The sequence below is a fragment of the Callithrix jacchus genome, chromosome 13 (genome assembly GCF_049354715.1).
Source record: "Callithrix jacchus isolate 240 chromosome 13, calJac240_pri, whole genome shotgun sequence".
Classification (NCBI taxonomy): domain Eukaryota; kingdom Metazoa; phylum Chordata; class Mammalia; order Primates; family Cebidae; genus Callithrix; species Callithrix jacchus.
This window is the reverse complement of record NC_133514.1, coordinates 57,568,363-57,595,153: the sequence shown is the minus strand read 5'-3', so window position 1 is coordinate 57,595,153 and position 26,791 is coordinate 57,568,363. Positions and strand designations below refer to the sequence as shown.

The 26,791-nt window shown below is 41.6% G+C and overlaps 1 protein-coding gene across 18 annotated transcripts in view; it reads right to left on the bottom strand.

Moving 5' to 3' along the window:
- The window catches only part of EPB41L3 (erythrocyte membrane protein band 4.1 like 3), a 254,915-nt gene extending 230,977 nt beyond the window's left edge, over positions 1-23,938 (bottom strand). For all 18 annotated transcript variants that reach the window (XM_078347791.1, XM_078347793.1, XM_078347802.1 and 15 more), the window contains exon 1: positions 23,662-23,938. The gene's annotated coding sequence lies outside the window, so the exon portion shown is untranslated. The remainder of the gene's footprint in view (positions 1-23,661) is intronic.
- Between the last annotated feature and the right edge of the window lie 2,853 nt (positions 23,939-26,791).

Genomic DNA, 26,791 nt, shown 5'->3' with positions numbered 1-26,791 from the left:
AACAGATGCATGAGGCTTCCAGGGATGCTAACAGTAGGACACACCAGTGGGCATGTGGGAGTGACTAGCAGGGGATGAAAGTAGAGGCAACAGTGAAAATGACAGATGCATCCAGTAGGCAATAATAGCATCAGGGAAAAACTTGCAGTTCATCCAATGGAGTTTGGTTCTTGGCCATGTTTTTAAAGACTAAGACATAAGGTCAATGACTCTTCCACGCAATATATATTTCCAGATTTTTCCAACTCCTCACCTTCTCCAAAATAATTTGGAAAAATAAAATGAAGAGCAGCAACACAGGCATTTTGTGAGGGCAGGTGGGGTATAATGATAATACCTTTATATAAGCATGTGAGTAATGATATCTATAACACAAAATCATCTGTTTTAGAAAAAAAATTATCAGCACATACAATTTTTTTGAAACATCTCATTCTATTTTGAAAAGAAAGAATCATTATTTTTGTTAGGCCTCCATTACAAAGATAATATTAAAAGGTAAACAACCATGTACTATTGATGAGTAAACATGTTACTTATTATTACTGCAATAAATGAAATGTGCAGACTTTAACCCTTTGTTTGGCTTATTTTCTTGCACATTTTAATTTTAGTATCATTTGCTATTTATTTGGAGGCCATAACTATTTGTCATCATAAGTAAGAATGTTCATAGCATCATTAATACAATATAAATATTTGAGCTTTCTTCATCTATCCTTGCCTTCCTTCTTATCTAGAAATTGTCCACCAGCAAAATTACATAGACAAAATTAATAATCATAACTCACTAGTGCTACAGAGGCTCTTGAGGACTTCAGTTATTACCCGTATACCAGGAACCATTAGGAAATGGGACAGATAAGCAAGGCTGATGAATTTACACAGTCCCTAGCACCTGCCCAGCCATGGTGTCATTCCCTTTCTTTCCCCTCAACCCCTTATGCAGAAATAATACAGGAATAAAAGTGAGTGTGAATAATGTTGCTATTATGATAAACTTGAATCCAGTCTATTTTACTTAAAAGATGATTTTTAAACCGCAGTACTGGATTTATTATTAGTAATACATTACCTGTGACACCTATACATGATCAATATTCACCAGGCCATTCAATATTATGGTAGAGAGGGACTACCAGAAGCCATATGGAGCGAGTGGCATGTGGAAAGCAAGAGCAAGGCATGGTCAGTTCTAGTTGGGACCTGTCTCTCTGGAGTCAGACACAGGATGGGATAAAGGTGTGCTGAGAGAAGTCTTTATAGCAAGCTGTCACAAAACCCAGGTAAGATATGATGAGGGTCTGCCCAGCGTCAGTGATGGAAAACTGCAGCATTCTGGCTGAGCACTTTCACGGCGAGGCTCTATGTGTGCCTACACTTGATGACGGAGTTCCTTGAAAGAGGAAAGCAAGATGAGCTGACCAGGATAACTCTGCTTTTCATGTCCCTCTGCTTTTGAGAAGGTTCTTAGTACCCTGACTGATAAAGCAGAAAATTGGCTATTAGAGAAGGACTCACAGTTAGATTTTGAAGTCCTAACACTTAATAACAAGAGCTGAAAATCTAAGTGAAATTTGTAGGTACAAGGGTTTGTTTGGATTTAGAAAAAAAGTTAGATTCTGTTTGATTTTTCCTCCTTAGCTACCATCAGTTCCATTAAATATGGTCATACCTTCCATTAAAATACAGTTATACCACAAACTGGAGCCTTTGTACAACTTCAGGTGCAAAGTTCTTCACTTATCTAGAGACAGAAACCACTGTCTTTAATATAATCCCTCCTGTTCCGCAATGTTGTCACCATAGGACTGTCAATTTTGACTCATGAAAGAACTTTACGTAACTGCCAGATAAAAGACAAATTCAGATGTGCATGGCAAAGCATTATCTGTCATACACCCAAATTCTACCTTTGAAGGTCCAGTGGCATCCAAAAGTATGTGAAACCAGTTAAAAGGAAATGTGTATAATGAAAAGATTTCAGTAGATACAATTCTCGAATCAGACTTCTGGATGAAAAGCAGACCCCTTCTTCTACTGCTCAGTGGCCTCTGGCAGGTTGAGCTGTGCTGCAGTCTGTTCATCCACAATATTAGAAAATTAGATGTATGAAAATTAGATGAGACTCCTGTAAAGTCCATAATTTAGTCCCTGGTAGAGACAAAGCAAGGGGGATGGTGGTGGAAGGAAGGTAGTGATGACGCAGCGATTCTGTGCATCCCAGAAAGTTAGCAATGGCAGTGTGACAGGAACACCAGATGTGTTGTTGGTGTCGTCATTGTTGTTGTAAAGAAGGCAATCCCTTACTGATCAAACCAGTAGGCATTAGGCTGTACAGCCAGCCACCTATACATACAACAAAAACCAATTAGAAAACCAAACAACCCCCAAATCAGAAGACACCTCAACCGAAAGAGGCTAAAGAAAGAGAGGGAGAGGCAGATGAGTACGCACAGCATATACTGCAACAGAATCGGGGAGGAGAAAATAATCAAGTAAAACCCTATTGCTCTTGGACTTTGCTATTTTTAGGATGAGAGATTTCTGAGGATTTCTTGAGCATCTCACAAATAAAATGTTATCTTCAGAAGGCTTTCAAGGTCCCAGACAGACAGAGAATTCATAAGACCTAGCTCATGATCAATTTAAAGTGGGTAGGCTCTGGCTACCCATTATCACTGAAAAAGAAAATGAGATTTTGGGTGTTTGGCCACGTGGTTATCGTTTCCTAAGAGAAGGAAGATGAAAAGACCCGAAAGTGCACACAGAGGAAAACACACCATGTGAATCCCAGAGAGAGACTTTTAGATGTGGAACTAAGGAATCGTAACATAACTCAATAAGCAAAGCAGCTGATTAGGTGATAATTGTGTCAAATCAACAGCCCAGGGCTCAACAGATTAAACTCAAATGACACATATTCCTAAGGATATTTATGGGTAACTAAATCATCTAAGATAAAGATTCCCAAATTACTTATACCAGAATAGAAAATCTTACAAACACCAATGCCAAATTTCATGCTAACATTCACTACATTTTTAGAACTTTCAGAAATAACAGATTGCAACAACAAAAGTGTTTGCTCCAAGCAAGTGAAATCCTGCTCCCTCCAGCAGCTAAGACGGTGACATGGCAGTTTCAAATTTATTGAGACAGAGACTCAAGATGAAAGTACAATTGATAATCAAGACAATAACTTTCTTATGGAGCTATGCCTCAACCAATTTCTTTTTTTTTTTTAACCAACCATGCTAAATCCTTTAAGAAACATATAGAAGATCATCCTGGACCAGCCTCTTCTATAATATCATACCAATCAAAGGTTTTAACTTAGACTTTTTCTTCCCATATCTTTGAGAACTAGAAATATATGTATTGAAAAACATTTTTTTTTTGTATTCAAAATCTCCCTATTGTCTACTCTGCTTTCTATAGCAAGAAATCTACTAGCAGATCACAACCTTCCTTCTCACGCCAGGCCCTGCACGCAGAACTATGGAGGGTCTAGTACATCATTATCGCTCGGCTTTGGAAGAATAAAGTTAGAATTTAATATTTAATAGTTTTGTGACTTTGAGTTTTGACATCATCTACTAAGGACTAATTGAGCGGGGAAGTCATGTCAAGATGCATGACTCATTTTATATCAACACATCAACACCGTATTATTTCCAATGGACTTATATTAGAAACAATGTCAGCATCACAAAAATACATACATGTGCATCTGCCACAAATAGTAAATGTGAAGATGAGAGGTGTGTGATTTATAGAAACAACTGAACAAGAGTCTTAGAAAACAGTGTCAAGATGTGGGATATTTTCAAATTGCTTTGTCATAAAGAAGCATTATTAAATGTGGTATAAACCCAAAAGAAAAAAAGAAAACCAACAGCTGAAGTCTAAATAGCAACTTTTGCCGTTGACTATGATTCATCTTCGTTTCATTTGAGTTTGGGTGCTGCTGAAAGGACACCTCAGGAGTTTTCCCTCTCTGGTGCAGGAGGACTGAGTCTAACTGGAGGTGTCTGGGCTGCGTGCACACAGGCATTGGGATGCTGAAGATAGCCCATCAAACAATTCATCTGACAGTTTTTCTTCCCCAAACAAAGAGAGAAATCAACAGCTTAAACATAGATTTCAGGACTCACCCACATTATCCACGCCCCAACATGCAAAGGTAACATTTCCAGATGATTGGCAGGTCCATATTCCATGTTCCAAGTGAGACAGGAAGGGTGAGCAAAAAAGAGAAAAAAAAATACTTTAGACATAGTTCAACAACTGGTGCTACCTTATCCCATTCTAAGCATGATAATGACAGTTCCCTCCTTTCTAGAAGCCATCCAACTGCCAATACAGTGGGAGTTAAGGAGAAGGTTTCTGTAGAAAAACAAGATAGATTATTCATGAGACATCCAAAGGGATCTGTCATTAACATTTTCATTAACAATTGCACATAAGAGATATACACCCAAACCACATTTGAATATGCAATAGATGTTTCAAGAAAGATAATATGAAAGATTTGTATAAACATATACAATCATAAAAATTAAGCAAGTCTGGACTAGAATGGGGATGGGGGGCTTCTGCAAGGTATAGATGTAGGCTGACTGCAAATAATAATCAGAAAATCTAGTAAAGTATTTACATATTCACAAGCATTTGACTAAAACAATTCTAATTACGTACAAAAAATATAAATTGTAACCCAGTTTAGATGTGCTACTGATCAGAAAAACAGAATAGAATTTGCATTCTTCAAAGAAGAGACCAAAGAGAAAGAAGTTATTATTATTATCTTTTTATAGAGGCCCAGGAAAAAATAATTAACACATCATTAAATTTCTAGGATGCATTATTTTACAGTCTTATAAGCCATGACAATTGCTCTTTCAGGGAAGAAATTTCACAGCATAAAATCACATAAAACATATTTTCAAGTAGATGAAACTCCCAAACTGAGCCTTCATGTCCAATAGCTCATCTGTCATAAGCTTTCCACATGAGCAGTCACCTTGGAAAACCAGGCTTTGTCAAGGTCATGTTAGAGGAATTCTGTGATCCTCAGGTCCACTCAGGGCTCCTGGGTCTCTGTCTTACAAATGTACACTACTACTCAGTTCCATCAAATACTACTATCAACTCAAAAGAACTGAAAGCAGGGTCTTAAAGAAATATTTGCACGCACATGTACACAGTAGAATTATTCACAATAGTCAAAAGGCAGAAACTACACGTGTCCATTGATGCATGAATGGACAAACAAAATGTTACATGTACATACAATGGAGTATTACTCAGCTTTCAAAAGGAAGGACATACTAAAACATGCAATAAAATAGATGAAGTCGTAAGGCACTGTGCTAAGTGAAACAAGTCAGACACAAGCACAGACACTGCATGATTCCACTTATATGAGGTGTACAGAGTAGTAAAATTCACACAGACAAAAAGTGGAAGAGTGGTTGTCATAATATGTGCATGTATCACATACATATGTATGTATATTACATATATGTAGTATACATATACATATATATGTGTGTGTTACATATATGTAGGTATGCATATACATATATACATATGTATATATGTAATATACACAAACATATGTATAATGTATTACATGTAATACATTATACATATAATATATATAATATGTATATTACATATAATCCATATATATTATGGATTGAGACCTTATAGATTATATTACATGTATATATTACATATATATAATCTATAAGGTCTCAATCCATAATAATTATAATATATATGTAACTCTACTGAACTGTACACTTGAAATGGTTAAGATGGTAAATTTAATGACACGTGTATTTTACCACAATTAGGAAAAACAAAACAAAAAAGCTATTGTCAGAATGGTTTTAGAACTATTTTGCCACTCTATGTAGACCCAATCTTGAAAGGAAAGAATGAATGAAAGTCAACAGTTGGTATAAAGTGTTAACAGACTGCAATCGTAAAGGAATAACAAGCTGCCTAGCATTAATTCAAGAAATTTGGTCTTATTATCAGCAGATAGTAGGACGAGAGTAGTTGCCTATAGGACACTAAAAGAAATCATAACAAAAATGCCTACAAAGCCCAGAGATGAGCTGGGCTGTCCCCACTCACTCCAGAGCCCTCAGGGAATCTGTCTTCACCTGTGGCATCCCCATTCTATCCGAATCCTTGAAAAGTGTCCATGCAAGGTATTCTTGTCGTCCTTTGAATATTTTAAAAGTTGAACAACTTGAGTTTGGGATAGTGTTTTGTTTCTTAACGTACTCTCCTTAGTCCTGGTAATGAATGGTGACTGTTCGTTTCACTGCAGACATCCAGACTTTATGTGTATTGGCCGAAGAGCACCATAAAGTTGCACAGTTGATCCTCTCTTGTGCATTAACTAGTTTTACTTGCTAAAGAGGCAAAAAAAAAAAAAAAAAGGGACTATATTGGTGCATAAATGAGTTACTGTCATGGAGGTAAACATAAATAACTGTTTTCAAACACATTTTGTTTTGTTTTGTTCTTTGAGATGGAGTCTCATTCTGTCACCCAGGCTGATGTGCAGTGGCGCAATCTCGGCTCACTGTAACCTCTGCCTACCAGATTCAAGCAATTCTTGTGCGTCAGTCTCATGAGTAGCTGGAATTACAGGTGTGCACCATCACACCCAGCTAGTTTTTGTATTTTTAGTAGAGACGAGGTTTCACCATGTTGGCCAGGCTGATATCGAACCCCTGACCTCAAGTGATCGTCCCCCTCAGCCTCCTAAAGTGCTGGGATTACAAGCATGAACCACCTCATCCGGCATATTTCCAAACACTTTCTGCCCATGCATTTTATCACCAGTCCCTGGCATCCATGGGTCTCTTTTATGGTGAGTCAATCTTTGAGTGAGAGGACACACTTGCAGAGAGAAAGGTCATAGGGAGTATGAGGTGGGAGTTCAGTCATCTCTTTAAAAAGTGGATGACCTTGACTAAGCCACTAGACATTTGTTTCCTTGAGGGAAAAAAGAAAATAATAAATGTCCTGGTTTTTTTATAGAGTTATGGGAACAATCAAATGAAATTATTCCTGTAAAAGACCTTTGACAAACACAAAACAGTGTCAATTCAAAGTGGAATTCTGAACGTCTCCAACTGTTGTCTGACCTTGCAATAATGCTCAGTTCCTTCTCAGAAGATGAGAAATGTCCAAATGCGACAAAATATGCTATAGTCTCAACCTAAATTCCTACCCCTATTTTCCATTATCCCTGTCAGTCACCGTATTGACCTCTCCAACCGAACAAAGGCCCATGGGTCTAGGATAGGTGATTCTTGAAGTAGGAGCCAGAGACTAGGAAGTCTCCAAGATCCTTTCAGGGACTCCTGAGGTCAAAGCCACTTTCCTGGTTATACTAAGACCTTACCTGCCTTTTCACTTTCATTCTCCCATGAGCTTAGAGTAGAAATTTCTAGAAACTACATGATGTGTGATAGCTCACCCTGTTTCTAATACAAGAGTAGACACGAGAATCCACTCTCTTCTGCTAAGCCAGGCATTAAACAGATTTGCAATGACAGTCTTTACCCGAAGCTATTTTTGTTTTGGGAAACATAGTTAACTTCATAAAAATATTTATATTAACATGAAATGGATTTATTATTGTTATTTTTAAGTAAAAAATAAATGTTAAAAAATGTTCTTGGCTGCATGCGGTGGCTGACGCCTGTAATCCCAGCACTTTGGGAGGCCAAGGCGGACGATCATGAGGTCAAGAGATCGAGACCATTCTGGCCAACATGGTGAAACCCCGTATCTACTAAAATACAAAAATTAGCTGGGTGTGGTGGCACTCGCCTGTAGTCCCAGCTACTTGGGAGGCTGCGGCAGGAGAAATGCTTGAACCCAGGAGGCGGAGGTTGCAGTGAGCCGAGATTGTGCCACTGCACTCCAGCCTGGCGCCTGGCAGCAGAGCAAGACTCTATCTAAAAAAAATGTTCTCAGTTGTAATTTCTGAGGCAGTCAATATCCATAGATAACATGCATAAAGAAAAGTTCTTTGCAGTCTTCAGTCATCTTTGAGAACGTATAGATGTCCTGAGACCAAAAAGATTGAGAACAAACAGCCGAAGGGCAAATGATGCAGAATGAGGCTGCAGAAGTGGATGGGAGCAAATCACGTGGCCAAGTGAAGAATTCTGGTCTTTACCCAAGAGTAATGTTGCAATAGTCCACAGGTGTAGGAGGCTAGAATTACAGTCCCTTTCTCTGTATGCAATAGTTGTAAAGAATTATTAATTGTTCACCTTACTTTTCCACCACTCTGATTCACAAATCTTCATCAATTTGTGATGAATCTCAGGGTTGCTTTCAAAATGAGTAACTTCCCTGCTAGAACATAACTAACTGAGGTGACAGCCTGTACCCTAAAGGAAGTAACTGACATGGTGTTAGAACCTCCCATCAAGACTAAGATGATTAAACATCAAGAGAAAAGAACTAAGCTTTAAAAATGCTAAAGATATCAGAGCAAAAAAATGCACAAAATTGAACTTCTCAGTGTATCTAATTCAGACTTTCTTTTTAAAGCTGCTGCTCCTTCTTTTTTTTTTTTTTGAGAAGCATGAAACATGGAGAGAAACTGATTTCACAGAGTTAAGTTGGTCTTTTTTGAATAGACTTTGGCTTGGGTGAGTGACTCACCCTCTGTAAACTTTGGTTTTATCTCTTTATTTTAATTTTTAATTTTTGTGGGTACATAGATATATATATATTTACTGGGTACATGAGATGTTTTGATACGTGGAGGGAGGTGGGGATGGCTAATGGGTACACCATCTACTTAGAATGAGGAAGACCCACTGTTCGAGAACACCACAGGGTGACTATATGAAAACAACTTCACTGTACATTTTAAAATAAGGAGTGTGACTGGATTTATCTCTTAACATTAGACACTCCAGAGGTTGTGAGGAAGGCCAGAAATAAAGACATTTCCAGCCCTCAAGACAGAGTATTGACACACAGTAGGCCCTCAGTAAATAATGGTTCTTTTTCTCTGTCTCTTCCTCTTTTTCTTCTATCACAATAAGTCACCCAAAAGCTGTTTAACTTTTAGGTAACTATGATCTATATGCATACAGAAAGAAAATTTTTAACAGAGAGAAAAATAGAAAGAGAACATGGCTTCTTAGTACTCCCTTTTCTCAAAGGACAACCCCATCTGTATTATGAAATCCCACCCTTCATGGGTCTGAAATCCCCTCCAACTGGGACATCCTGCTTCCATGCCCTCCAGTCCTGCTCCAGCACCTCAACCCTTCCTTCTGGTGGTTTTCCAGAAGGAAGGTCTTCTGTTCTCTTCCTGGTTACCCTGGAATTCTCCAGGTGCTACTCCTTTCATTCTCAGCACTTTCCCTTGGTAATCTCATGCGTTTTCAGGAGGATCATCACTGCCTTGCATAGAAATATAGAGCCATGAGGGCATCACCCTTCCCTCACCTCTCCCAAATTCAGCTGTTACCCCAACTCCTGCACAGCCCACCCATGAATCACTCCAACCGTTCTACATCTTGAGACCACTACGTGTATACCTGCTTCACTCTTTCTCCACTTTCTACCTCTCAACATTTCCCGAACCCCACAACCCTGCTTTTCCTTCAAGTCCAGGGTAAACTTAGCCACCCCTGTGAATCCTTCCCCGTATCCCAGTCAAAATGAACTGCTTCTTCTTTGATTATTTCCCCAGAAATGGAGCGATCACCAAAAAAATGCAGCTGAAGTGTTTTTATTATGCAATATTTCATATACATATGCATACACATATACATATGTAAAAGATGAAGCATAACAAAATGAACACCTGTGAACTCTCACTTAATAATGAGAATGTCACCAATATGCCTGCATCTACTCTGCAGTCCTCCTGCCTCCCTATGCATTTTCCTGAACAATATTGTTATGTTTTTCAGTTCTGAGCCTTATAAAAATGCTATTATGTTAAGTAATCTTCTGCAATGTAGAAAAATCAACAATATTAAAGATTCATCCATGCGGTTGGTTGATAGCTATGTTCACTTTTGTGCTACGTATCTCATTTGGTAAAATGCCGTACTTTAGTTATCTACTCTCGTTTCCATAGACATTTGTGTTGTTTCCAATTTCTTGCTATTATGGATAGTTTTGAAACATTTCTTGGTATATATATGCAAGAGTTTATCTATAGCATAAAATGAAATGCAAAACTCCTGTGCTGGACAGTATGCATGTCTTTAAAAGATAATGCCTAATTGTTCTTCAATATTATATCAATTTACCTTCTTCCCTCCAGTGATGTATAAGATTTGGTATTTTCATAAAATTATCTTTTGCCACTCATCATTATCACACTTTATATTGTGTTTATATGTTGGTCTTCCTATAAGATGATAGCATCATATTTTATTCACACTTAAATTCTCATAGTCCACCAGTACCTTGCTCATAAAAGATGATAAATGAATATCAAACTGAAGAAAGTACACCAACTTGTATTTGATTTGAGTCACAAGTCATTCTATTTTTTAAATGCAAATAACAAGGAAGGATTATAGAGTTATCAATTCTTTGTGCAAATATAATTAATTCGATCACACTACTTTCCTATCTATTACTTGATCAGAAGAACAAAGAAAATGGTAGTTTTATTTGAGAAAGAGAAGGTAATAAATTTGGAGTAAGGAGTATATTTTGGAAAGTAAGAATGCCTAACTATGAGCACAAAATTTGACTTAGGATAGTATGCTCAAAGAAATGGGCACTAGAAGACAGATGAGAGATTCAGCAAGGAAGGTGCAAAGCCCTATATACTCATCCAAAAATTTTCACCATAAGCTATCCAACTACGGAGGCACCATTTGGCTTCCTGTCCCAAGGCCCCATAACTGATATTAATACTGCAGTTCCAAAATTCTGTTCATAACATAGATTTAATATAGTTGTCTGGACTAGCCTGGAACCTAAACACAATTTTTAACATCTTCTCTCAGGGCAAAGAATTCAAAATTCCAAACAACTACTTACTTACAAACGCACTTTTCGAAAAATGACTCAGCTGTAAAATGGGGAATGCCTATATTCAGAAAGTAGGTCTCTGCCTTTTATCACTCTAGTCTTTTCACCCTAAGGCTAAAAAAGCCAGAGACTGAAGAAAAGAAGCATTCCTATGCTTTTAGAAACAAAATGTACAACATTCATAAACTACTCTTTGATCATTTCTTGTCTTCTGCTTTGAAAAATATTCAGAAAGAGAGTGCCAGAACCTCCCAAAATGTGAGGTAAACATGCATTCCTTATGGGGGAAATGTAAAAAAGTCAAGACCATGGACTAAAGAAGGAGAATAGTTTAGCAACATTGCTCAACCTATGTCTAAAAAGCTCACAGAGCTGAAACCAAGTTTCTCCCCATGGGATTTCGGTGGAAAAATAAAAGGCTTCTAAACATTTGGAGGTCATTGACCTTGGCTTCCTCATATCTTTGATGCTTCTTCTCATATCATGTGCACACTCATACTTTAGTAGGTCAATGGTGAAAAACAAATTTCTAAATTCAGTGTGTGTCTTTGTGAACAGACAAAAGTCAACAAAAAGTGGCAAAAAACTACACCATAAATCTCCAACAAGCAACCCCATACAGACAAATTCAGCTTGTCTCTACAACAGCAAAACCATCCAACCATCAAAAAATAATGTGTTTAGAACAGAACTCGGTGTTTTCAGCCCTGGTAAATGCATGTGCTCACAAACAACCTGTTTGGTGTTAAACGTATAACAGGTTCTTACTGAACTGCTCCCTGTAACGTCAGCATACAGTTTGATTACACCTTTAACCCCAAACTGAATGTTAGGTGTTAAATAAGAGACATTTAAAATACTACACTAGTTAACTCAGCCACTAAAACTTTTTTAAAAATACAATTATTATGTGTTCTAATTTCTATTTTATAACACCACACTAAATCGAGTCACTGTAATGATTTGTATTTACTGAATGCCTACTGTGTGATATATATAATGCTATTTTATATATATATATATATACATACATATCTCGCTACTATGTGACATCTATATCTATGTCTATATCTATATCTGCATCTATACAACCCCACAAGAATCTGGCTCTTGACTGTTAAGAGAGGTTTGGGTGGGGGTGGGAAGGTTGGGATTAGGATGAAGTTCAGGAGCAATGGGCAGAAAAGAGGAAGCCCACGTTTCACTCTGATTAACTTTTTGTGATACAGTAACACTTGTTCTGTTAAGTGCCTGCTACAGAGCCCTCACTTGCATCCATACACAGCCCAGTGGTCCTACTGTATAAAAATGGTTCTTTTTTTTAATGTTTTTTTTTAACTATCCTTTCCTCAGTCTTACTAACATTATACTTTTAGTCAGAGAAATAATTTTGTGAGTCAGACACTTTTTCCCATATCAACTCATTTCCAGGTAGAAAGTTAACTGCACCTTCCATGGAAAGCAATTCAGCCATTCCTGATTCAGCTCAGCTGTTCCTTGAAGCGTTATATAAGCAGCTCAGAGTCAGGCAGGAATGTGCCATTTGCCACATTCCAGCCAGGTCTAGTGGACTTTTATCTTTCTCTAGACTAACAGCTAATCAAATGTAACAAACCCCACTTTCCTTATGCCAAACAGAGACCAGGAGAAAGTATTTTAAGAGATGTACTAATACTTTAGCCATGTATTTATAATTTTTATTTATTTTAATGGAAGCCATCTAGATAAATCCTTTTGTTATGCTTTGAAAAGATTACCCAGAACCTCTTTGAATTTATCCAAATCCATGATGAGGGGTAAAAGGAAAGGAAAATAATAAAATGAGATTCTAGGTAACTTGGTAAACAGTGAAAGTACTGAGTTAATTCAGAAAAGCAATAGATTAATTGTTACTGGATCAATGTGATCAATTATCCAGAGATGAAAAACGATGTTACCTGAGCTTATAATAACAATATTATTAAAGAATTATTTTGTACTTTTCCATAGCAAAGCCTGTGTAAAGTGATATTTTCATTTTTTAAGACAAAATTGTGTTTCAACAACCCTGAGCTATGAAAACAATCACAAAGTTTATGCTACATTGTCCAGTTTAAGAAAAGAAACAAAAGGTTTTTAGTCTATGACAATACTTCAGGATTCTAGATTTGAAAGCTGAAGCGGTTGTAGCTCTGTCACAAAGGTGAATAAAGGATCATCTAGGGAAATTAAATGACGACGAACCCACAATCTGGAAAATGACATTGTTGCTTATTTTTCTTGAAACACATTTAGTTATAGTCTAACTGTATAATACAGAGACCAATGCTACACTTAAAGCAAAAATACGTGTGGCGTGATCTGAAAAGCAAGAGTATAATCATCTATTAAAGTGCCAGACCTAAAACAAAACATCATGATGCTTTTTCACTTAGTGAAAAGGTTTGGCAACTGGGTCACAAGTACACTTCAGCCACATTACTCACTGTTGCATTACCTAATTTTCTTCTATCTATAATATGCTTCCAAAGGAAGCAAATAATAGCCAAGAATAGTACTAATTACTCATCCTTTTTAATAATGTAGATGATGCTGTAATATGACAATATTCTCCAGGACTCATACATTTTGTGAGAGAAAAGTATTTATACCATCCTATCTTTTAAAAGTATGCCACCTGACCTTTTAAAAATAAGATCTTTACATTTTTAGCTTTTGATATTCTAATATCTAACTATTAGAGAAAAATTAAGGAGTCTTTTGGGAAAGAACCCAGCTAAAGAAAAAAGGAAATCAAGGTACAGACCTTGGCGCCAAGGTTTTCTATACTCCTAGGCCAGCAAACTTTCCCCACCCGTAGTCTTGAAACACATTTAGTTATAGTCTAACTGTATAATACAGAGACCAATGCTACACTTAAAGCAAAAATACGGTTTTTTTTTGCTTTAAGTGTAGTAAAAAAGTCAGAGTAACCTTTCCGTATCTAATCTCCCCATATTACTCTTTTGCATATGATCCTTGAATGGTTTCCCATTGCCTACATAATGAATTTAAAATTTTTTTGAGCTTACCAGTTGGTAATCCTTGTCTAAACATTTACATATTCCAGGTAGACCTCATGAGGCCACAGGTGTAAATGGTCCAGAACCTCTACTGCATCCAGACCTCAGAGAAGAAGGAAAACACATCACTCACTTCCTGGCAGTCCTAGTGACTCTCTGTTGGGTGTTGGCCACAATGGGTTCGGTGGCATCCTTTAAGATATCTGATGTTAGGTGTCACTACAGTAGCCAAAACTGGAGCAAAGTAAAAATTGGTGGGTTTAAGTGGCTCAGAGAGGATTCAGTTTTGCAAACAAGAAAGATCTCCAGGGATTCCTAAACCCAGTTGGGAGAAATCTGACTCCGGTTAGAATGACTATTTTGTGGATGGTGACAGAGTCATAGAAATACAGTTTTATTATAGTTATTAAGCTATGTAGTTGCTATAATTCAGGAAACATGGGTTACATTTGTATCTACTACAAATTAAAGTGCTCTTTTAAAAACCATATTAAAGCAGGTTCATGCCTGTAAACCCAACACTTTGGGAGGCCAGTGCTGAAGGATTGCTTGAGCCCAGGAGTTCTAGACAATCTGGGACACATAGCAAGACCTCATGTCTACAAAAAGTAAGAAAAAAAAGAGCTGGATATGGTGGCATGTGCCTGTGGTCTCAACTACTCAGGAGGCTGTGGCAAGAGGATCACTTGGGCCTGGGAGGGCAAGGCTGCAGTGAGCTGTGATTGTGCTACTGCACTCCAGCCTGGGTGACAGAGGAAGACCCTGTCTCATAAAAGAAAAAGAAAAACAAAACAAAACAAAAGCAGATCAGCCTGTTCATTTGAAAACATGAAAGTATAATAGCTTTTCCCAATTATTCTGGTAATTAAATGATCACTGTAGATCACTTTAAGATCAAAGAGTATAAAGGAACTTAGAATAAGCAAGGCTAAGTATCTATGATATTTATTACTTTTTCTGCTTGAATTATAGATATAGAAGAGGTAGATAAACAAAATATTGATTTCTATTTGATTTTGAAATGCAGGAACATTTTGCAGTAGGATTATCAGATTTAGCTTCCTAACTGCATTGTGCTTTGGTTATCATTTTTTTTTATATGAAAAAGAGCAAAGGGAAAATTACATTGAAATATACTCAGGACTAAAGTTTATTTCTTAAATCATCAAAAAGTAAATAAACATAGGCCAAAAACTTGAAACATAAATATTGAGAGTAAAACATGATTTGTTAAATCTAGATTTTCATACTGAATTAAATGTTAGTAAGGTACGCGTTATATGACAAAAAGGAATATGTACATTTGTTTGAGCACTTGATATATGCTAGCAATTTTCTAAGTATTACTTTTATACTCTGCTGGATATGTATTACTAAGCTAGTTTTGCAGCAAAAACTAAAGACTTAACAAACTTAGGTGACTTGTCACCAGATATTCAGCTAGTACCTACTGGTACTGAAACTGCTGCGGGTTGAGTCTAGCAGTTACTATGCGTCCCAGTATGCAGTGAGCCTAATAGTAAGGACATCTTGCTCATTTTATATTGTATCACCATGTTTATTCTGCTCTTCAAGGTTTGCAGGCTACATGTTTTTTTAACATTCTCATTTTGTGTATATTACAGTATGCACAATGCAACCTATAAAAGGCACCCAACATTAAAGCGACAACTATTTTAGGCGGAATGCAAACATATTTTAATCAGTGGTAGCAACTGCTTTTAAATCAGACCTCTAGCTTCGCAAAATGATCTTTGCTCACAGACTCCTGGCCTCCCTCTTTAACTCTGCAGAATGTTGTGATTATTCAGGGAAAGAAATACATTTTTTACTTAAAGGTGAATATGAGTCTCAGATTAAACATTTGTTTGCATTTGAATTCACTGTTGTGAATATTCTGCATCTGTTTTTATAATGGAATTACAAAAATGGAGAAATTTGCATGGCATAATGCTGATTTTTTAAAAACACTATCAGACCAGTAACTAAAATATTGTGTCTCAGTTTTTCACTCATAAACTATAGTCACATAATTGACATCATTTAATTTCTTTTTCATTCTGTACATGATGTAGGGAATCCTGTTATTGCCATTTGCCAATGAGAAAGCTGAGGCCGGGAGAGGCTTAGTAAGCTGCAGATGAGCTGGGTATGGAACAGCATTTTGATATGAATCACACACGTGTGACAAAATGTTTGCAGATAGTGGATAGCCAACATCTTCTCCATTTGGTAACATATTTGTGGAAACTTCATAAATACCATGTGTCAAAATCTATACAACATGGATACAGAAGCTCTTGATCACTCAGTCATTCAATTCCTCACAATCCGGGAAGTTTCAGTACATAATTCTAACACTACATGAAAGTACCTTATTTCTAACTATTTGTACTTGATCAGTACTTGATCATGCCTGGTTTTTTTTTCTTTTTGCTTATTCCTAGTGAGCAATGGACTCTTTATAACTATTTAATGAGGGTGACTTTATCCTCTCAAGTTGAAGGCTACTGTATATTCAATAGTTTGGAAGCATTTTTATTCCTGAAATATGGAAGCTGGTAATCATTTTATAATAATATATTTCTTCACCTGACCCCAAACATATAGTATACACATGAGGAATGGCATGGCTTTATCTTATCTTTTCTTCCTTTTTGTTTGTTTGTTTTTTAAGACAGTCTCACTCTGCCATCCAGTCTGGATTGCAGTGATGCAATCTTGGCTCACTGCAACCTCTGCCTCCCAGGTTCAAGTGATTCTCATGCCTCAGCCTCTCAAATAGCTGGGATGACAGGCATGAGCCACCACACCAGGCTAATTTTTTGTGTGTTGTTGTTGTTTGTTTTTTGAGAAGGACTCTTGCTCAGTTACCCAGGCTGGAGTGCAGTGGTGCAATCTCGGCTCACTGCAACCTTCACCTCCCAGGTTCAAGGGATTCTTCTGCCTCAGCCTCCTGAGTAGCGGGAATACAGGTGCCCACCACCATGCCCAGCTATTTTTTTTGTATTTTTAGTAGAGAGGGGGTTTCACCGTGTTAGCCAGGATGGTCTCAATCTCCTTACCTCATAATCTGCCTGCCTCGGCCTCCTAAAATGCTGGGATTACAGGCATGAGCCACTGCGCCCAGCCTAATTTTTGTATTTTTTAGTAGAGTTGGGGAGTCAGGGTTTTGCCATGTTGGTCAGGCTGGTCTCAAGTTATTCACCCATCTCAGCCTTCCAAAGTGCTGGGATTACAGGCGATTTTTCATTCTTAAAAAAAAAAGTATGAGACCATAAGAAATTTTATCTTCTAAAAGTATGAATACATTTTTCTTTTTTTTTTAAAGAAAGGGTCTTGCTCTGTCACCCTGGCTGGAGTGCAGTGGCACACAATCGTAGATCACTACAGCCTCCAGCTTCTGGGCTCAAGTGATCCTCCTGCCTCAGCCTCTCAAGAAGCTAGGACTACAGCCATGTGCCACCATGCATAGCTAATTTTTGTTGCCCAGGCTGGTCTTTGGCCTCAAAGGATCATCTCATCTCAGCCTCTGAAAGTGCTGGGATTATGGGTGTGAGCCACAGTGTCTGGCCTCGCTCGTGTATTTACGAATGCATTCAGCACTTAATGGGCGTCTTGCCCAGCATATCTTATTTTTCTTTCAGCCCAATCACTATCAGCTAGGCTCTCCACATTCTATTCTACTTTTGAAAGCTCTGTCTAGCTCACATGACTATAATCTCATCTCTATAATGAAGAATGTTAATTTTACAGATTCTTCCAGCTACCAAGGCATACATTATCCATGAAATCAGACCAATGTGGGTAGAGAGTGGTTTTTGAAGTTTCCAGATAATTGCCTGTTTTTCCACTTTGTCTTCAAAGACCTGATCAAGGCCTGGCTACTTCTTCCTCATACTGACTTGACATGGGATTGGAACAACATTCTTCCCTTCTTCTGTCACAAACTCTTCTCACATGTCTCTAGACAATCATCTTCTCAGGGACAAGTTGTGGTGGAGCCCCCACTCCGGACAAAACTTACTGGGAAATACAAAGGTGAATAGAATGAAGTCATAGCTCTCAGTCAATAAAAGACACCAAAAATAAATATACGATGAGGGCCACAAGAGAAGAAGGAACAAAGAGCTACGGAAGGAAAGATGAGAGAGAGAGATCTTCTGGGAATTACTGAGAAAAACATCATGAGGGAGGTGGTGTTTGAGTGCAGGATTTCAAGATGAAGAAAGGGGAGGAAGGGCATTTCACTTGAAAGAAATGGGGTGAGCAAAGGACAGAGAAATCAAATGTAAAGGCATACATGGGAATTGGGGAGAGTTGCCATGGGTTTTCTGTTGGGGCCTTGGGAGATCTGAACACTTAGATACAGGAGAGCAAACATACGGTGTTGAGTACAAATCAAAAAGAGTTTGCACTCATGCTTTAGGAAACAGAAGTGGCTTGAGGTTTGGAGCAGGAAGTGATACAACCAAAGCAGCACAGTAAAAGAACTGAACTGGAAGCAGAAATTAGGAAGGCAGAATGAGAGTGAGCTAGGATAATCACATCAGCAGTCCACGCAGGAGGGGGCAAGAGCCAGAGGTAGGACAGGTGGGGATCTGATAGAAAGGAAGTGGCACTGGGAGTTACTACCACGGGAACCCTGAGATTTCTGGGGTGTGTGTCTGTCAGAGAGGAATGTGAGAAGAGAACGGCGTAAAAGAATGAAGACCAGGTCTCCCACGTGAATGACTTAGGGCATGGTGGTCCTAGGGTAAGGGAGGAAATTGATGAATGAAATTTTTAGACACATTTAGTTTGAGATAACTGGAAAACAACTGGGTAAACTATCCCCTTGCCGGTTGCAAATGTGAGCCTAGATTTCTAATGAAGGCTAAGAGTTAAGATTAAGATGTGGCAATAATGCATCCAGCCAACCCAAACTCCTGGTTCTAGAAAACCAGTATCTTGTTGCCAGAGCAGCTCACCTAAAAGCCCAGTCATGTTCTAGGTGTTTTATATTTTCTGCTATTCACTTCTCACCATAAAGCATTCCTATCCCCATTTTACTGATGAGGATTTGGTGGCTAAGAGATCTTATACATTGCACTGACCTCAGGAGGGAAGTGTCCAAGTTCTCATTCACCCTTGTTTTCCCACCACACAAAGTAATGGTAGCTTTCTCGCTCTTTTTATTTCCAAGAACTCAATGTAAGTTCTACTGAGCATTTTTTGTCCATTAATGTATTTTCTCCATTCTGATCTTCATTTATGCTGCTTGACTGCAATTGCACCCAGTTGGCCCCAATTATATTCAGTGCCATTCCCCTGTCTCGTTGCTACTTTCAACTTAGCTGCTCACTCTCTCATTATTTAGGATTCCAAGAGAGTGTCCGTTTAGCTTCCACATCTGGAATTCTTTCCACAATCCCACTAGAACATTGGTCCTTGCATTAGCTTTGGGCTAGGAGACACTTAGCACTTCAGAATGCATGCTAGACATCAATCAGCCCTACATCATCATGACCCCAAACCTTCCCAGATAAAAGCCTCACATACTACTGAACTAGCACGAAAACAAAACAAATTATTTTCATCTCTTCAGTGATTTGGTGGCTACTGTGAGTATTATATTCAAGCTTTCTCTATTCCCTGACAAAATGACCCATCATAAACATTTTCTAACAGCTACATGTTTTATCTTCATTGTGAATAGCAGGGTTCAATGCCTTTTAAAATCTCTAGCCTCTTTAGCAGTTCTCCATTGAAAGCCATATTTTCTTATTAATTGTGTTTCTTGCTATTCTTGGTTAACCAGCTCGGAATTGGAAAATGCTATGTTCCCATGTGCTAGGTCTCACACTTTACTTCCAAGTAACTCAGATAATTCTGAAGTCACAAATTAATTCTCATAGTGTCGTAGGTGAAAATTATTATTCTCCTTACAGATAAGAAAGTAGTTGCCCAGAGTGGACTGTGACTCATCCCACTCCCTGGATCTTTTTAATAAACCATTCACAACCAACCTGCCCTCACTTAAAATTCTTCAAAAATCATGCCCTGGTTGAGTTTTTGCTTCTCCCTCCCTAACTGCCCAAGAGGAAAGCAAGCCAACATTCAGAGTATTGTGAGAATGGGTAGTTTGGGATTGGAGGTAGCATGAAGAATCTGTGGCCCTTTGGCCTGGAGAAAAGAAGAAACAGAGAGACATAGAAACTGTTTTCAAATAGAAGAATGGTGGGTGTGTAGAAGAGGGAGAAGGCGGGGTGTTAAAGCTCAGAAGGTGGAATTAGAAGGAAGGGAGAGCTATGCAGGCCGACCTTCTGTGGACTTCTCATTAGTCTGTTTATGCAGTGCTCCAGGAGAACTTCCCTTCAAATCCAGATCACAAGACCCATCCTTTTTGGCGTTCCCTTGCTGTTGCTCTTAGAGGTGTGGGGCCACTTTGCTGAGGTCCCTTAACTTTCTCATGTATCTACACAACAGCACTGAAGTCATAATGCTTCCTTCCTTTTTGGCCCACCAACTAGAATGTGAGCTTCATGTGGGCAGACGTGAACCATGGCATGCTCATCCCTCTGTTCCTAGCATTTAAATAATAAATTTCCCTATCAAACACTTCTGAAAGTAGGGAGATCCCAGTTTCTATAGGTATTTAACCAGAGACTGTTATAAAGGAACTTTAACCATTCAACTCTACCACTATGTAATTTCTAAATTTCCAGTGCCTTCTTATTTGAAGTGATTTCACCAATCCCAAAGAGTTTAAAAATATAACTAAACCACGCACACTAGTCCTCGACATGGCTGTATAATTAGTTTAATATTCTGACTTTAATAATAATTGACCTAGAAATTATTAAATATCTTTTCAGGCCAATGTCTTTAATTAGACGCCCTGGTCTATCCAAACTTTTGTTGAACACCTACTAAATGTCAGATTCCGGGGATAAAAGAATGAGAAAGAACCCTGCCCTCAATAACTTACATTCCACTAAGAGCTGTATTTCCGTGATTGGGATTGAGAGGTTACAGCCTAGCTGCAAACTTTTGGTTTTATACCTCTGCTCCTCAGTACTGCGAATGTTTTCCTAAGGTTACTACACATTCTAAGAAGACCATTAACTAATGTTACAGGAGAGGCTCTTTGATCCTTTGGTGTCCCTAAGTCTGAACTGTAATTGATCCAATTGCCTATGGCCAGTAAGGGAAAGTGAAGACGGAGACTCTCAAGGTCATCTCAGAACCGATCTAAACTTGCCTCTTTCCTTGCTCTAGATTATGTGTAAAGATATGGGCACACTCGACCCCACCCCGCCCCCACCCCCCAAAGCAGCACTATTCCAGCCTGGGAGGGGCAAGTCTTGCCGGGCCCACCAGTAACTGCCATTATTTAAATGCAATATAGGAGCTCCTACAAAGACCCTGCTCTACGGGGTTAGAATCTGTTTCTAATCGGTTGGAATTTAGATTTAAATCACAGTTAGATTTGGGATTTACCATTGTTTCTACTTTCACTCATTCAGTGGCTTCCAGCCCTCTCCTGGCCCAGTCTTAATCCAATGCACTTCAGAGGGAATTACACAACAGTTTCAGACTGGCGGTGGCGGGGGTTGTTCTGACACCAGGTCCCAGTGAGAGAGCGCCAAGGGCGAGGGCAGCACCTCCCGGCTGGGTTGGGTCCGCCTGGCCTCGACTCGCCTCGGGGATTCTTGGCGCTCAGCGCCGCCCTCCCGCGACTGCGCTACCCGCCGGAGCCCGGCGTCTTCCCTTTCCATGCCTCGTGAACGCCGCCCCTTGCTCTCGGGAGGATTTCGCCTGTAGCACCTCAGGCTTTTCTGGCGCAAAGGTCGCCAGCCAGCGCGAGCCCAGGCGGAGGCTTCACTTCTGCAGAAGGAAAGCGAAAGCCGCTGCCGAGTGGCCGAGGGGGCTGCCGAATGCGCCTCGCGGCTGCCGCTCCAGAATACGCAGCGGCGGCGCCAGGGCGGTCACCGAGCCCTGCGGACCCCGGCTCAACTTCCAGCGCCCCTCGGGTGCCCAAGACCGCCGCAGTTCCCTGGGCGCCCTACGGCCCCGGCTGGAAGCCCCCGACGAGCCCGGGGCGCCCTCCCGCAGCACCCGCCCGGCCACACCACCTCCCGCGCAGCGCGCCCCGCTCTAGCCGCCGGTCCGGAGCTCCCTGGCTTCTGAGCAGGACAAGCCAAAGGGAGTTCCTGAGGCTCAGCGGCCCCCAGCGTCGGCTTCTCGGTGACCTGACGCACTCCCCGGAGCGCGGGCCCACCTCCACCAAGCCTCCACCGCAGGTCCGTACAGAGGAGTCGCGGAAAGATGCAATGCCCGGCGAGGGACACTCCCCGGATTTTGAAAAACAGCCTCATTCCCCTCGGGAGCGCCTCGATCCCACACCCGCACCCTGTGGCCAGATGATTTTAATCCTGGGATGCCGCCTCGGTGGGGAGGACTGCGAGCTGGAGCGGAAGGAGAGGAGCCGGCAGCGTGGAGTTGCTGGGGTGCAGCGGCGAGCCGCTGGCGGAGAGGGGTGGCCCTGCGACTCCGCAGGGCTGGGGGAACGGGCTCCTGCGCTTCTGCCTCCCGGAGGATCGCACTCGCTCATCCTTACACACACACACACACACACACACACAGCCGCTAGCGCCCCCCACGCCGCGAGCCGGAATGCGGAGGTCAGAGCCACTGTGCACTTGAAAGCAGGAAAGCAGGCACTGAAAGGCTGGGATGGAGGCGGAGGTTCTGGCCTCATCCACGAGGCTCGCACCTTCCCAGAAAGACCCCCAGTTTTGCCAGGGCGACCAAGGTCTGGCTTCTGAGAGTCCGCTCTCTGGGCTAGCGGTTTGAGTTGCACCGGGGCGGGGACGGATTCGGAGGGAGCACTGTAGAGAGAGCCCGCGCTCACTCCTGCCCTCCTCGCAAAGAACTGGCCAGCGCCACTCGCCTCCAGCGCACAACTAGGTGGCCGGGGCCAGGAGGCCAGACCCCAGGGCGCTCCAACTCCGGCGAGGGCGGGGAGGGGAGTGACAGCAGCAACCGCTGCGCGCGTTGGCAAAGGCACGGAGTCTCTGAATAGGCTAAACGGCGGGCGCGGAGGGGTGGAGGCAAGAGGGGCGGAGGAGGAGTTGCCCGAACGGAGAGGGATGACGTCCTCCAGGGCCTCTGGCTCCGAGGGACCGAAGATTGGTGCGCTCGCCGGGCCCCGCGCACTAGCTATGGGGTTCGCAGAGGGGCCGCGTCCGGCTCCCGCGGCGGCTCCCTCACAGCGCGCAGGCGGCCGATCCCCGCCAGCTTAAGTGGGGCGCAAGCTCTCTGCCCCTCTTAAAGCACCTCTCTGCTGGTCCCTAGTCTCCGAGTGCCCGTCGGATAGTCCCTGCCTATTCCGGGCGGACCCGGCCAGGCAGCCCCCAGTCGAGTCAGCCTCGCCCCTTCCTCGCTCTTTCCCCCGTCGACCTCAAGCCAAGGGCAGGCGCCCGCACCCGCGCCCCTGCCCACGGGGCTGGGCGGCGCTCCTCGCCTACTGCCGGCTGCCAAAAAGGATGGGGCACGGGAAGGGAAAGGCGCTCACCTGGGTCGCCGAAGCCTTCCTTCGAGGCCCCTCCCGGAGCTTATTCGTAGCCCGCAGGCACAACCTTCCTTGGAGAAAAAAAGTAGCGCAAGGGCAGAGAGAGGTAGGGCTGCCCACAGCTCCCTCCGCAGCGGCTCTTTACTTCGAATTCTCCGAGGTCCAATCTCCGTATCGGCGGCGGGAAAGAGCTCCCGGAGACTGGAAGAGGCCGCCAAACCCGGGCTCCTCCGGCAGCGGCGGTGGCTGCACCTCCAAGTTGCCACCTGCAGCGCGCGTCGGGCGCCTGTGACAGCCCGCGCCGCTTAGCCCTTGCAGGCCCGCCCTCCCCGTCCGCTCGTTGGCTGCGTCCGGCGCCTGGGCGGTCCCCGCGCGCGGCCCCGCCCTGAGCCCGCCTCCGAGCCGCGGGCTCGCAGAGTGTGGGTCTCCTTGCAGGCCTTCCTGGGCTTTATAGCCAGCGGGCCCTACAAGCAGAGAAGGAATTACACACACACACACACACACACACACACACACACACACACACACACACGCAATTTTGTGTAGGTAGGTACTGGAGGAAAGGGAGAGGTTATGATCAATGTCCCTTCGTGTGCCTTAAGGGGACCTGGTTACTTGGTCTCTTTTGCTGATATTAAATTTTTGCAATCTCTGAAAAGAGTTAACTTCACAGCAGCAGTCTAGGGATGCAGGCCAGAAAGTGGCTTGGAGGCTGTTTCATTTAAGCATCATCCACCTTCACATGAAGTGCCAAATATGAAGAGCAGTGTGTAGACAGACCCAGCTTGCCCCCTTTTCTCACCCAGCCTGCATCCCTGCAGCAGACGACCCTGGGGTTCCAGCTCCCCAAAGCCATCCCCACTGGTGCTCACGAGGTTTCCAGCCCTGAAGGCTGAGCGTGTAGAATCAAACACATACATGTTTGCTTGATTCTGTGGGCTGTGAGTCCAGGCATGAGACTGTATGCCCGTTCACAGACAAACGAAACTTGTGCTTGTACAACTCCTGGTCTTTTTAAGTAAACAAAGGGAACAACATTATCTTTCTTTTCCTTTCCATCTTTACCCCAAAGACCCGGACAATTCACTGCGCAATCAGTGGCACTCAGGCCACTCTTCACTCACCTGCCTCCTACTAGTTCCTGAAGGCGTGCTTTCTGGAAAACTGATTTGGTAAAGCCTTCTGTAGGAGGAAAAGCTATAAAAATATGACAATCACAAGTCTGGAAAGCCATCCAACCAGAAACTCTGACTCTTGGGTGTATCTATGTGAAAGAGGTACACCACCAAGTGCCTATTAGTTTAATAACATTGCAAAATTAACTGCCCAAATAGCACATTTGATAGCCCATTGGGGAAATGTCTATGTTTTGAGAGTGCAGGTGTTGCACTGTTAAATGAGATTGGAGTGTGTACATGCAGCTCACATCTATCTGTGTCTTGTGGAATCCTCAGCAGCCTGTGGCAGAGGAAAGAGCCTTTCTACAGGAAGTCAGAGGAGGATCCCTACAAGGGTGTACTGGAAACAGTTGGCCAGTCAAGAAGCCAAACCCTGTCAACTGATGCTACGTAACTTGGAAGACTGCTAAATAGCACTGGTTCCTTGCATCAAAGCAAAGATTTTGTTTCATGAGACCCTATCATCTTGGGTCCACTTTGGAAATTAAAAGCAAACTTTTTTCCCTGCAGCCAAGATTATTTACTCTGGCCACTCTCAGAAGAGGCAAGCTAGTCCTCACCTTTCCTCTTGAAGCTCCTGACAACAGAAGTCCAGTGGCAAAGCATTCACAGTAAGATATTTCAGTACTCCAGATTAAATGTTTGCTTATGAATTGCATTTTGAACTGAATTGGGTAAAACAATGAGTAGAGTGAAGGTGTGACTTGCTCAAGTTTAAGTCCAGCTTGACTCAATAAAGGGAGGAATAGCTGATAAAAATAGGAGCAGAAGAGTGGGTAATGGGGGTAATGGTGACTATTAAGCTGGATACTTGTCTGTTATGTTGACAGCCAGATGAGGCACAACTTGACAAGATGGATTTCTTTCTGGGAGTGCTGTGCCAAGCACAGAAGTGGTGAAAAGTTCTTGCTTAGGAAAACAATGTTTCTTCATATTTGAGATGGAGCTTGAAGACTCGCACTAATGAGAAAGTATAATGTAGGAAAAAGGGAGGAATAAGAAAGGATTGGAAGAGAAAATGGGAGAGTCTGTTGAAAGTGGGAGAAATCAGTGGACACTGGAGCCCCTGTGGCTGAAGATTCTGAAGGACGAGACAAAAGAGAATGGGAAGACAGTCAGTGTAGAAGCTGAGACCTAGAACAGCTTCCCCAACAACTCTGTGTGTGTTTTGCTGGATTTGCATGTGGGACACTCTATGTAAACATTTTCTTTATAGGTAGAAAGAAGATAAGGGTGTCTACCTGACTGACCTGTGGTAAGGACTGACGGAGATAATGTATCTGCAGTGCTCTACGTATAGTAAGCATTCAATAAATAGTAGCTACTATTATAAACTGTGTTTAAAGGGGCTTAAAGGTGACCTACTTCTTCCAACGCTTGTTGCCACTAGACTATTTCCACCAAATGCCCCTCCTGCCTACACATTCCTAAGAATCTCATTACTTCAGGCCAGGTGCCATGGCTCATAGCACTTTGAGAGGCCGAGGTTGGCTTTTCACCTGCTTGGCTTTTCTCTATAGCATGTATCACAATCCACCATACTATATATTGATATTGTCTTTTTGTTTTTTGTTTTTTTTTTTTTGAGGCAGAGTCTTGCTCTGTTGCACAGCCTGGAGTGCAATGGCGCAGTCTTGGCTCACTCCAACCTCCGCCTCCCAGGTTCCAGCAATTCTCCTGCTTCATATGGTCTTGATCCAGTTATAGTCTGCAGCCCCTCTGTTCCTTGGCATTACTATAAACTCCATGAAAAGGGGTGGATCATTTGAGCCTATGAATTCGAGACCAGCCCTCGAGTGAGCTCTCACCCTGTCTCTGCCCCCCAGTGTCTACCAAAAAAAGAAAAAGAAAGGAAAGTCTCCTCACCCCTGAATAGTCTTCTATTTCATAGTTGACTATGTCAACTATGGAATTTCATTTTCCATAGTTGAAGGTAAAATGTGTCTCACTACCCT